Genomic DNA, 12,294 nt, shown 5'->3' on the forward strand with positions numbered 1-12,294 from the left:
AAATAAGAGACAGAGACTTGTATGCAGAATTTAAAGCCTCTACGCAACGTGCTTGTTTTGCAGCAATTGTTCTCTTCTATTTCGGCACGAGTGTAGCTTTTCACTACCTGTGCTTTTCACTAAGCGTGTGCCTTTGGATTCCTTGTTCAAGCTGTGCGTTGTCGTGCTTTTAGATTCTGAAATTGTTATTGAATTAGTTCTTTCGTTAATTGGGGCTAGATAACGTGGAAATGAAACTGAATGCAAGCGCGGAAAAAAGCCTGTTTCACGCATGTACTGTAACGACGTCTTGTGAACTGCACTGCCAACCAGCCATGACTAGTAGTGCTATTTGTCTTTTCGAGGCAGTAGTAGACAATGTATCAGACGTATACCGGCGGCCTTCCCATTCGCAGGAGTGCGTCCCCTCGCTGCACGTGGAGGACACTGCAGACTGGCTGGAGCAGGATGTCATCGCCGGCTTCCGAGTATGGCAGCTCATGTTCCTCTCTCTCGGAGGCCTCATCGTCGTCGGTAAGGCTCATCGCGTCGTTGTGTCTCTTTATCGACGTCACCGTTTTACAGACAGTGCTCGTTTTGTCAGGTATCGCCAACATGCTCGAGCCTCTGCACTTGTGAATACCTGTGCCCCCTCTTCGGCTCTGTGCTCATTCTGTCATCTATTACAGACGCGTCGTGAGCCTCGTTAAATTATTGTTAGTGCTAATTTTAATTTGATGTTAATCGATCTTAAGTGAGATTGTTAATGGACTCGTGTTGTTGACTTCTCGTACTCACTCGCATTTTTTTGCGCACGTATTTATCACGATTTACCGCCTCACTACACAGCCTACCCTTCTTAGTTACACACTCTGTGCTTTGCTGTCAAGACGTCTTGTTCTTAGGCAATCCTGTGTGATCGATTGAGTTGTTTTCTTTTTCATTTTTTTGTAGAGTGCCTAACCTGAAAGTCACTGTGGCATCCCCTTGAAGAATTCTATAGTTGCTGGCTGTGCTTGAAATACACGTTGGCAAATTCGGTCCCGGGACTACATATTTAATGGTATTTTAAAATATGGCTAGCGGCCTGGGAGCATCTATTTTAAAGCAGTGATGGTTCAGAGTATAAGTGGGCTTTTTATCCAGCGCGAAGAAAATGTTATCACGATACACCGCTTAGATTTTCTTTCTTTCTTTCTTTCTTTATTTGTTTCCATTGTAAACATCGTTACACAATGGCAGGGGCTAAGATAAAAGCTGCTATAGGCAGCTTGAGAAGCCCTTAGCCCCTGGTGCTATATGGTGGCAGCAGGTGGCGGAAATGGCATATGTGACGTGATTCAGTATTTAAACCAGGATTGCATCTACAGTGAACGACATCAATTACACAATCAAGCAGAAAATTACAAAACAATGTAAAGTACGCAGTCATTAGTACAGGTAAGGAAGGAATAGATTATCGTACAATGTGATTTGACAACATGGTAACACAATTCTTACAGTATACACTTCTTACAGTTTGCGGTAACTTTGAACAACAGGAAAAATGTTCTACAAAAAATGTCCGACATTTCAACAGAAGTGCTCAACAAACATGTTCAACAAGCGTTCAACAAAAATGTCCAACAAAAAAAAAAGAAATCTATGAAAGTGACTGCATCATCGATACTAGTTGAGACCGTGTTATGTTTGAGGTTAGAAATCCAGCATTTTCAAGTGCATTCAGCAATCTCGGTAATCTATTTTTGATCATTTGCAGGCCATAATTTGTTCTTGATATTGGTACAAACCATAGTTCACCGTAACGGGTGGCATAGGTAGTTGTATTTTTATGTAGACAGGCTATTTCGTTGAATACGCTATTTTCCAAGTTTACATTGGAGTGCCATACGCGAAGAAGGAAACGATTGTATAAGGAATAGATAGTGGGGATGTTGTACTGCATGAAGAGGTGCTCAGTGTGGTGTTGGTATGATACATTTGCTATAATACGTATTATCTTCTTCTGTAATAGATGTATTTTTTAAGGTTAGTTTCAGTTGTGGTGCCCCACACGAGGTGTGCATAGTTGATGTGAGTTGCAAATAACGAGTGATAGATTAATAGTTTTACAGATGTGGGTAGACGATATCTATTCCTATTAAGCATTCCTGTGATACGGCTCAGTTTTTTTGTAACAAAGTCGATGTGTTGATCCCAGTTTAATGTGCTGGAAAAATAGGTTCCTAATACTTTGATTTCATTAACTATTTCTATGTTTCTGTTGTTCATCACCAGGGTGTGAATGTGTGGAATTTTTGTTCCTTTGGCGTGAAAAATTACCGCTTTGGTTTTATCACAATTTATTTTTAGATGATTTTTTGCTGACCAAGTCACCATGTTCCGGAGAAACTCATTGGCGCTCTTCATTAGTGTAGTGTAACATGGAGATGAAATGAAGACACTCGTGTCGTCTGCATATATGATATATTTAGCGTTGTTGTAGATTAGAACAACATCATTTATATATAAATTGAAAAGCATGGGACCTAGGATACTACCTTGAGGAACACCTGTTTTTATATTACCAGTTGATGACTTGAAATTATTTATTTGTACATATTGCCGTCTTTGATGTAAATAGGACTTAATGAACTGTAGTGGAATACCCCTGATGCCGTAGGTCGCGAGCTTTCCTAATAATATATCGTGGTTGATATGATCGAAGGCCTGAGTGTAGTCAACAAATATACCTATTGTTAGCTGCTTCTTTTCAAAGTTACTCAGTATGTGATCTTTCTGATCTAGAAGTGCTAATTGCGTGGACTTCTTTTTTTGAAATCCATATTGAGCTTTCGTGATAATACGATGTTTTTCACAAAATGATGACATTCGGGCTAGAATGATTTTTTCGAGACCTTTGGAAAAATGGGGTAAAATTGATATAGGGCGATAGTTTTGAATGTTGAGCCTGTCAGCCTTTTTATATATTGGTGTGACTTTGGCAGTCTTCATTTTCGATGGGAAGATACCTGCAGTAATAGCTGTGTTATAGATGTGTACTAGAACAGGTGCTATGTCATGAATAACATGTTTAATTGGACGGATCTGTAGGCCATCTGAATCGCAGCTTTTAGAATTTTTCATTGACATGAATACTGTGCAGATCTCATCAACGTTAGTTGGGTGAAAGAATATTGTATTTGCGATTGAGGACAAAGAGAGGTTGGTTCCAGGGCTCATGTGCGGTTGTGTTTCTCTGTTAAGGAAGTAATCGTTAAACGCGTTCACCATGTCAGTACCGGATAACAAGTGGCCGTCTACATTAATTTTTGCTCTGGAGAAAACATTTAATCAATATTATTTGGCAGTGTAATTTCACACTTTGTGTAATGAGCTTTGAAGTGTCACGAAGTGGCAGAATTATTTCGAACGGACCGTGTAGTATAGCTATTATAGTATCGCGCCATCATCCTTCTCCAAACGCCCCACTTCACCCTGCGATATGTTAGATGGCTTCACCTTTGATGTAGCATGTCTGCAGTGAAGCATTCTTGCCGGTTACAAATTGAGTTCGGCTGATTCTTGAGACGGGAAACTAATCTAAACGAACAAAAATACTACAATAAATTTAGCAAACATGTCATTTAACGCATCGACAAAAACACACATGCGTTATAAGTGACGCTGCAAAGAGGGGGGGGGGGGGGGGCAGCTCTATAAGTCTGTTTCTTCGATCATAATTTCACTCGCCTTTTGTGTCACAACACGGACAACTCTTTAAGACTTGTAAAATTAGAATCTCTCTTGCATGATGCAGCACTCGTTCGCAAAGTGGTTTTCGGCGTAGCAATCCAAAATAAGGCAGAAGGCCAGGGGAAGATGACAGCTCGGAGAGATGAAAAATCTCTTAACAGGGCGATGTCGCTGGAGCCGACGTTTCGAGAAGCAGACTTGCCTTTGTTAAGCCAGTTTTCGCCTTTTCAGCGTAACAGCCGCTCTGAGCGCATCTTTCGGGAAGATCATCTTGAACGTCTTAGACTGTCAGTCAGCGAGGTGGCTTCAACACAATAAACATCACCATCGTCTCAGTAGTGACGTTGTTTGAAACAGGAGAAAAGGGGGAAAGAAGGGTTTAATACGCAAGTATCTCATTTGTTGTTGGTCATCATCGCGGCAATCTTCTATTTATCAGTGAGAGAGCAAGAGATAAACAGCATAAATGTTAGCCATCCTGTTGGCTACTCTGCGCTAGAGGATGGAGTAATCGCAGAAAATTAGTTGCGCAGTGATACTCTGAGTGACACGTGCCCATGCATCGGCCAATGAGAAGGCTTTGAGAATACGGCCCAGTTTAGTTTGGAGGAGAACACATGCATGGCAGTGAAGCTGAATCTCTATGAACGTTGGAAAAGCTACCTCCTTTTTCTCGAGAATCTTTTCAGCAACGTAACTGATAAACGCCTTCTGCGGACGGAAATACTTGAAGTGAGAATTTAAAAAAAAAAACGAACGATGGGATCTTCCGTCTTTCTTCTCTTTCAGTGGTGGTGATGTGCTGCTTCATGAAATGCCGCATTCCGAGAACGAAGCAAGAGATCGAGGCGGACTTCCATCGGAAAGAAGCTCACCCAAGTCTTTAGGAAGCATCTGAACAAAGTGCCCGTCGAAGAAGTCGAATTTAAGTTAGGTAGGTATTGTCCTCTTTTTGTAAACTTCACCAACATGAATATCATATACGTCTGTCTATTATACACATCATTCCCGCTTCGATTTTGTGACGCTGAGGCTCTATTATCGTCTGTATTTCTCTGGACTCAAAAAAAAAGAAAAAAAAAAGCTGAGCATGTGCTCGCCATTTTTCTGCCCTCCTACTGATACACTGTGATCGTATTCACGAAATACCGTATGGGTTATAATGGTTCGTAAGTGCTGTTGCCAGCAATCGTAACGTAAAGCACATTAATAGCGAAGGCTGTTTACGATTTGTAAAGAGTACAGAGAACTTACGACCCAAAAGACAACTTTAAATTCAACCTCTGAACTCACTGCAGCGTTCCCTGCGGTCCAGCGGCTTGTGCAAACCCCTAGATTATAAACGCCCTTCTTTTTTTTCCTTCTGTGACTCTATCTCTGTACCCTCTTTCCAACACCAATTTACCACCTCCCAAGAACAAGAAAACTCTGATTTAGTTGACCTCTCAGACTTTGCTCTCTTTTTGTTTTATCGAATGCATTCATGTGACGACGGAATTCAAAGACATCCTTGCTAATATATATAAAATTTAGGCACAGTATTGCGAGCGACAAAGCTAATACTACAAAACCGTAACCCTTCACCACAGTGTCTCTCACAGATCAGCGTCACAGATCACCGTCATAGATTGACGGCTTGCTCACAGGCTTGCAGCGAACCGGCCTGAGTGACGGACAGCAACTCTGCTGTGCGTAATCTTGTGTGCGGGCACTGTTAACTTTCTTGTTGTGTGCTTCTTAAGAATTTCCTATTGTTTGATATCACGTGCACTATAGCAAGCTGAACACTAGTCTGATTTACCTTCACACTTCTTGCTTCTCGCTTTCTCTCTGTTGTTGGTTCGTAAAGCTTCATTCATCCAACCAAGAATCGGTATAATTACTGCACTGCACCTCTGTGCTGGGGTTGTGTCTGAAGAAACATTATTATATATTTTTTCTTTTTTCCTGGATATCATGTCACTCTGGCACTGAGTCCGTGTGTGATAACCACGCCCTATTTCCATCCTGCAGCGCTAGATAAAGTGAAAGCCCTGTACGAGCACGAACAGGACAAGCGGAGTCGGGGTTCCTGGGACTCCCTCGCCGAGTGCGAGGACCTGACGATGCGGCAGCGGCTGCGGAAGCTACTGCGGTCTCTCAAGCCCAAGCCGTCCGCTGCCGTTACTCGTGCGCCGAGCTCCGGCGACGACGCCGGCTCGGAGAGCAACTCGGCCGGCGACTCGCGCGCCGACGCCGCCAGCCACTCGGGCGGCACCATCCCGAGCAGCGAGGAGAGCAGCCACGCGGGCGGATGTCGCACCATACGAGAGGAGAGGATTTCCATCGAAGAAGAGCCCGACGAGGAAGCTCAGGCGTAACCAACGTTGTGAACGCACCGAATGTGCTTCGACTGCTTTTTTCGTCGCCTTGCCTCCCCCGTCTCCTTTGCGTCGCGCGCCAACCTCATGCAGAGACAACATAGTGGCTGTGTGTTGCTCTTCGTGTCGTCCAATCTTGTAGCGCTATCACCATCATCATCGTTATTATACTGATCATAGCCGTCATAATCGCAACAACCAACAGCAACATATGTAGCGTTCTCTGCGGGACGCAGACCCGTTGTTACACCCCCAGTTCCTGTCCTGCTTGAGCTGACTACCTCCTATGGCATCCTATGGCTGCTATGGCTGAACATTTGTAATGCCGCCATTCGATCTGTACTTTCGCGCTCGACTTCCCTCATTACACATCTTGTTAATGCAGTTGAGCACCGGTGATCTCTCATGCGCGTTACTTGTTCTACCTAACCCCGATTCTTTTTCATGTGGCCGCATATTTGCGAACGGGCCTCGACTGTGACTGTGAATTGTTCCTCGACTTTACTGACAGGAGCACACCGCCACTTATCGGCTATGGAATACATTGATTCCTAACAATACGTCCGGACGACTCTTACGGCGATGAGCTGCTTGAGGACGGCATGCTGACAAAAGCTTTCGTTCGGGAATCATCGCGGTATGTTATGAAAGAGTAGCGATTTCATTAGACGAGAGGCGGCAGCTGTCGACAGCCTTTTCTTATTTGAAATGTGGCACTAGCGGTGTAAGAGTATCCTCAACAAGAATATCACATTGATCTTGTTTGTTCTCTAAGCCACAGTATTGTGACCTTTTTACATCCTAACGTTACGCAAGGCCTTTCATTTTCTGTTCCATCGCCCGTTTGCGCACTGTACTGTGCTTACCGGAATAACGACTTTGAGATGGATAAGCTATCGTGAAAACTTCCATTTGTGTCAGACTGACGCGTCAGCACTCGTTTTCCTTGACGGCGGTAAGTCACAGGGAATAGTAACGTATACAAAACAGCAGAAGTGGCTGAAGCGATAGGAATCAAACTCTGTGAGTTTGTCTGCATGGTGTTATCATAAAGTAAAAATCACATTACGAGGAATGCATTTCGACGACAATAATGCCGGCGTGAGCAGAGCGTATGAGCGTAAGGAAGACGCGTCTGTAGCGTAACATAGTACTGACGGACTCTCAAGTGGAATGTGTATATAATTACAGTCGCTAACATTGACGGACACGCATCGCGTTATCACTGGAGCGTACACCAATTCCCACTTTACAGAGTGTGGAGTCCAAGTCCTCACGGGGCAACCAGCAAAACAACGCCTGCGCCCAAGCGCGCGAACACCGGGAGGCGCGAGAGGACCGCGAGAAAGAGTCAAAACCCGAGCGTATCCCTACAACCTACACACACACACACATGGTACAACACTGTAACGTCTGTTACGAAGAAAGCTACCACCGTCGCACAACGACCTCACACGAGAAGTGCGTAGTGCTGCCGAAAATACAAACGTGTCCACATTTCAGTCTGCACCACGCTGTACACTCTGCATGCTCTTACAAATAGCTGCGACGAATGCGCAAACCTTTGCGCATGCGCATTAGAATGCGCATGCCATGCGGTATCGGCATGTGCGAGCCCACCCACATCATATTCCTCCATACGTTAATGAGAGGCAACATTGTATGCAGTTCTGACTCGACAGACCAGCTCAAGCACGTCAGCTGATCGAGAAGGGCAGCGAAGGCCGCTCGACTGTAGAAGATAACTACCAAGTTTCGCTTAGCTGACGCGCCTTCCTGATAAAAGTTTGACACGTGTCTTTCTAGTAAAAAAAAAAACGCCCAAAACAAGCTTCATTGCGGTTGCCACTTTACCGATCATCGACGTTTGCACACGTCCGGCCAGTGCTAAACGTAAAAATGCCAGTTGTCTGCATAATTTTTTTTTTGGTGCTTAACGGTAGTCGATGAGTAGAGCCTGTAAATGTGCAACCTGAAGGGCCTGATCTTCGCCGGTGAAAGAAATGACTCGACAAACCGCATGGTATACGCCGCAGTACATTCCGCGTTCGCATATACGGGCGGGGCTAATCTGCCAGCGTAGTATAAGCGCGTTAGCTATGCTGTGCGGGGGCCCACCAGAGAAGCGTTTTCGTCGTCAACTATTCTAAACACATAAGAAATATAAAAAACATAAATACGCACGAGTTCGCACGTTTCTTATGTGTGAACGTATACAAAACGTGACTTGCGGGCCGTTGTTTTGTTATGATCAGTCGTGAGTAGCATCTCGTCCTGTCGTCTTTCTGTGTTGTGTTTTGCGTTAAAGAGATCTTGTGGGCCACTGTGATCACGGAGCGGTTACAAGCACGTGCAAGAGGCACATGTAAAAAAAAAAAACAGGAATAGTCGTGTTCTTTTGTGCAATGTGCAGTAAGCGATACTATGAGAGGGCCAGAAGAGTGTCCTACACAACTCACGTCTACCCTTTCGTTTTTTTCATTCGTGCATAACGTTGAGAATAGCAGTTATTTCTCTGCTCATTTTGAGTATATATACATACGTGTGTGCCACTGATGTGTAGGCCTAATACATGAAACAAACCACGTTCTCAATGCATTGACGAAGTTGGATGTAAAAAAAAAGGGTGTTTGCAGCCCCTTCGAACTCGCTAAATGGGAGTCAGAATGTAGGCGCTACGGCAGAATAAGCAACTAAGATATTTGGTGGCCATCATACGGAATACCACAAAAACGGTGCTACTTGCATCGATAACAGGTGCCCGCCTGTATTAATATCTGCTCTGGCCCGATGCCTACATGCCGAGCTCTTCCCCTGGCGACAAGCGTTGAGGAGAACGTACACGTCCCAAGAGCTTAGCAGACCAGTGTGCGCATGCCCTACATCATGAGTGGTTATCTTGCCGGTGCGACGGTGCACCATAACAAATAGTATGTCTTCTGAGAAATGTTTCCCCCACTCGCTAGGCTACGGCGCTGGTGTCTGTATGCGAAGTTTTTACGTCGGTTTCTGATACACCTTGCCTTTTCTCATATACTGCACGAAACCCTGCTTCTGATTAGAACAAGCATCCACACTGAACCGTGGTGTAAAACTCGGTAGCCGTAAATTTTAGCGGCGACAGAACATTGGCGCATACACTAAGGTTGTTACGGGGCCGGCATTCACGAAGACATCTTGCGCTAGAATTTTCACAAAGAGGAAATTTCGGCCAGTCGTTACGCTCGACATTAGATTAACGGGGCCAGCTGACCAATGGCAAAGAACACTTGCGAAGTGAAAGATTTGTGAATTCGGCCCGAAATCTCTAAGCAGGTACACAGTTTTAAGAGCATACGCTGCGAGTCAATACCTGCTAGATAACACAAGGTCAACGAACTTAGAGTGCATCGTCGTTAGGGAGGTCGACGTTTGAACTCAAACCAAAACACACATATCGCCTATGCGCCGCTTGCGTCTTATATTGATGAAAACACGAGATGGATGGATGGATGGATGAAAGAACTTTATTGAGGTCCAATAGGCCATGCTAGTTTCCCTCGTTTTTTTTTTTTTTTTTTTAACGTACGGTCATGGCTCAATGCACGCAAGCAATCGAGCACTCTGTCGAACCTCTCACGTTATTGCACGAAGTTAACGAGAATCTTACTCAGTGACCTTCAAACAACTGGTAACGGACTGCCCCAGAGAGTAGAGCAGGAGCAACCTTGAAGAAAAGTGACCCACACCGTCTTTGCACTGTTTAAGGGGCACGGCGATATTTCCTTGGGATATTTTTTTTTCTTTTTGCAATAGGCGCGTAAGAAAGTTTTTGAGCTTGAAGTGTTGTTCATCATAAGCGCGTACAAAGAAACCTTGAGACCTCTTCTGATCGTTTACTGCCTGCATGCAACGTCGGCCTGCGATATCTATGATATGATTGTACATCTGCTACAATGCGTTTAAATGTTGTCTCACTCGAGGAAATAAACATTATGAAAGTTAGCCCTGGCGCATTTGCAGGTCGTCATGACGTTATATGAACATTCTTTGAAACGTCGTTTGGCTGCGAGAGCGAAGGGGGCTTTTGGCTCCTGTTGCCACTTTTGTGCGCGACTTATCCAGTAAAGTATTTGTTACTGCATTCGTCGGTCTGTGTCTTATTTGTTTTTCCTTTCTACTCCACTCTGTTTACTTATTGTTGACCTTACAGAGCTCATTGTGAGTAGCCACTTGCTGCTTCATACTGGCATCATCGTCCTTGACTGAGTTCGCCTCTAGCCGTGAGTTGGAAAAGTACAGAAGCAATCCATCACTTCCTCTACTGTGGTTACTTAGTGGCTAAGGTTTTGCGCTGCTATAAGCACGTGGACGCGGGTTTGATACCCGGTCAGGGCGGCCACGTTTTGATGGGGACGAAACGCAAAAACGCCAGTGCACTTAGATTTATAGGCGATGCGCAAAGCGCCGACGATGCCATCTGCCGCCACGGCTCGGAAGCGCTGAGGGGTTCCGGCGAGCAGTGTTCCCGCGAGCGTCTACGCGAGTGCACGGATGGATGTGTTTTCATCGTGATTTAACGACTCTGTCGGGCCTCAGCGATGTCGAAAAATCACTGCTGCGTTGTCGGCTGCTCAAACACTCAGAAAAAATCGCCAGGAACGCACTTCTACAGGTTTCCGGTGCTATTTCATGAGCGACGGCGCGGCGGTGGATTGCGGCTGTACGACGCAGAAGGTAAGCAATCGCGCTTTGTTTACGGCAGTGTTAGAACGATTACCGTGTTTTTATTTCTCCATTTATGTCGCTACGTCTTCAGCGAACGCTACTACGTTCACACTTGGTCGCCTCGCCTGCACTGTAGACGCTACAATGCACATGAGGTTGTTATTAGTGATAAGACGCGATGACTTAGCTCTCTTGAAAAACCAACGGCGCGAAGCGCAATGCCAGAGAATGTGGGGCAGGTGACGGCTCCTTTACGAAAGCGCCATGGAATCACGCGTGTGCTGCACGAAATCGGCTGCATTCTACCTATTGATGGCACTGGAATGCGATCATCGGTGCAGAATGTTCGCTGTGCACTTCTGCACCGATGATGACAGGTTTATCGCTTATTTTTTAACAAGTTTATCGTGCTGGTTTCAAAGTTTTACCAACGCTGACCCTTCGCGTGGCCGCACCTGTGAAATCTATACGCCGGTGCGACAGCGCTCCCTCAAAATCTACTATACAAGCACATGGCACGCAAACGAAGCTACTGTGTCTAGAAAAAACGTTGGTTCACGCGTCAACGCATGCAGGCATTAGTGATCACGACGTTATAAAGAAAGCGGTGTACTTACGATGAGCTCCACTTCGTAGGGAAGCTTGTTGACGCTTGTCTGTGGCAAACACTTGGCGCGTATGGTGACATTGTCGTCCCACACAGCTGTGACATCGGACACATGTCCACTATTATGAAGTGCGGCTACTTTGCGCACGCTATCGCCACAAAAGCAATTATCTGGGACGCGCACAAGCGGCAAATCGCACGCGCGCAAATGAGGCGTCTGCTACGCGACCCACCAGCGGTTCTAACGGCCGCCGCTACGCGTCTTTCAGTGGCACCCCTATAGGCGCTGCGCATCACGGATACGCATGTTAAAGAGCCGCAGGGGGTCCAAATTAACGATGACTGTCCCATTATGACGTGCCTCATAACCATACGGTGGTTTTGGCACGCAAAACTCCCCATCATAATTACATTTTTGTCTGTCATTTGTACCTTTTTTTCACGCAAAGCTAGAGGCGTCACCCCAATCTGCAAAGTGTGTCATCAAAAACTCACAGGGTTCCTTATGCATTCGCCTAAGACGACTCGACGGCGAAAGCCATCTTCTTCTTCTGTTTCTTCTGAGTCGATGTATTGATCCTCCACCACGACCCCTTATAAAGCTTTCTGCGCTTAACGTGGTTTTGCACAGCCTCCGTGATCGGCCCACCTTTGAACAAGCGACGGTGTCTTGTGATGACGTCATAACGCGATGGTGATTTTTCTCATCACTCATGTTGACGCCGCCGCCACCGTCGGTCAATTTCCGCGTTTGATGAGGCATCTAAGGATTTCGCCTTAAAAAAAATAAAATCTCAAGCGTATTGCCAGCGATTCCGCGCCGTGAGCACTTATCAAATGTCAAATATATCTACGTTTAAGGCATGCCTGTCAACGACTACAAATCTGCTGTGCGCCGTCCACGGT

At 45.5% G+C, this 12,294-nt stretch overlaps 1 pseudogene; it reads left to right on the forward strand.

The window, feature by feature from the left end:
• The first annotated feature begins 314 nt into the window (after window positions 1–314).
• On the forward strand, window positions 315–6,128 carry LOC119386076 (uncharacterized; annotated as a pseudogene).
• The last annotated feature ends 6,166 nt before the right edge of the window (window positions 6,129–12,294 follow it).

The sequence above is a fragment of the Rhipicephalus sanguineus genome, chromosome 3 (genome assembly GCF_013339695.2).
Source record: "Rhipicephalus sanguineus isolate Rsan-2018 chromosome 3, BIME_Rsan_1.4, whole genome shotgun sequence".
NCBI lineage: Eukaryota > Metazoa > Arthropoda > Arachnida > Ixodida > Ixodidae > Rhipicephalus > Rhipicephalus sanguineus.